The sequence below is a fragment of the Galeopterus variegatus genome, unplaced genomic scaffold (assembly GCF_000696425.1).
Source record: "Galeopterus variegatus unplaced genomic scaffold, G_variegatus-3.0.2 Scaffold2552, whole genome shotgun sequence".
NCBI lineage: Eukaryota > Metazoa > Chordata > Mammalia > Dermoptera > Cynocephalidae > Galeopterus > Galeopterus variegatus.
The window spans coordinates 182628-183987 of record NW_007728663.1 but is presented as its reverse complement, the minus strand read 5'-3'; the positions used below and the strand labels follow the sequence as shown (position 1 = coordinate 183987).

The following is a 1360-nucleotide window of genomic DNA, read 5'->3' as shown; positions in this document are numbered from 1 at the left end:
CCCCGAACCCCCGGCTCCGGGGGGCAATGAGGGGGCGGTGGAAGGGGCACTGCTCCTCGGGCATTACTTAGAGAAGCGGGACCGCCCCGCCCTCCCGTCGGCCCTCCCTCTCTCCCGCCCGGGCCCGCGCGCCACTCTGCCAGAGGGTAAGTTGGGAGTGTTTCGCCCCCACCGACAGCTCTCCCTCCCCTTCCTTTTTTTTTCTTTCAAAGTTTTCTTAGAAGGGGGGAGCGGGGTGGTGGAGTTAGAAGGTCCGGCCGGCCTCCGTCCTTTACCCTTTCCCGGACAAATTCAAGGACGCACTCGAGGTGCTGGCGGGGCTGCCTCCCAGGAGGGCCGGCCCGGCACAGGCGCGCGCTGCTGGGACCTGAACTTGGTCGCCGGTCTAACTTACCCCACCTCCCCTCCGCTCCCCTCGCCTCCATCCTCTGCGCGCCGCTGCCCCTCCGGAGCAGCGCTCCGGAATGACAATTGGAGCGCGGCTCCTTTAAGAGCCCGGCTTTGCCTCCCGGTAGCTGAAGGTCATTAAACACAAAAGCTCTCAGCGCTGCGGTCCAATATAGCGCATGCGCCCTGCCCGAGGAGAGGAGAAGGTTGGGGTGCAGTGCGAGCTCCGGAGGTGGCCGAGCTGTGCCGCCAACGACAACAGGCGCTGCCCCTGAGCCGGGAGAGAGCGAGGCGGCGACGCGAGGACGCGCCCGGAGCTTGGGAGCGCCGGGGGCGGGCGTTTGGCTGGAAGTGGGACAGTGTCTCCTATGGGAAAGCGGGACCTAGCGAGCTCTTTGGCTGCTTTTCCAGTTTCCGAGGTGCCCGCCCCCGCGCGCCGGAGGCAGCGCAGCCCCGAGGGCGAACGGATGGTGGTTGGCAAAGTTGGAGGGAGAGCGCTCGAGATCCGAATTGCCGGAACTGTGGCGGCGGCGGGGGCGGCCGAGACCCAAGTTCACTTTTTCCGCCTGTCCACTGGATAGGCCTTAGGGGCCGGCGCTGCTTAAGCTCCAACCTGGTGGAGAGCCTCGCCCGAGGGAGTTGTGTCAGTTTGCTCCGGGCAGGGAAGGCGGCGGCTGGGCGGGTGGGGAGGGACCTCTGGGGTCCCGAGCGCCTCTTCCCGCGTCTCCCCTCCCACCCGCTCCTCCCAGTCTGTCTTTCTCGCTCCTTCCCCGGGCTGGCTGGACCGGCGCGGACTTGCCCCAGACCTACGGGGAGCGCCCCAGGTCTTTAATGACAGCTTAAATGTGGCTGTTGGAAAAGTCGAAAGGGATGAGGCTGACGTGGGGCGTGTTTCGCTCCTTTGCAAGAGTCGGAAAGGGAGCTGAAAGCCGCTCGGCTGGCCCCAGGCCCCCGCGCCTCGCCGCCAGCAAGC

At 66.6% G+C, this 1360-nt stretch overlaps 1 protein-coding gene across 1 annotated transcript in view; it reads left to right on the top strand.

Annotated features, from left to right (window-relative positions):
* The window catches only part of KCTD1 (potassium channel tetramerization domain containing 1), a 99401-nt gene continuing 98041 nt past the window's right edge, over positions 1-1360 (top strand). Inside the window, exon 1 of the mRNA XM_008582268.1 lies at positions 1-146. The gene's annotated coding sequence lies outside the window, so the exon portion shown is untranslated. The remainder of the gene's footprint in view (positions 147-1360) is intronic.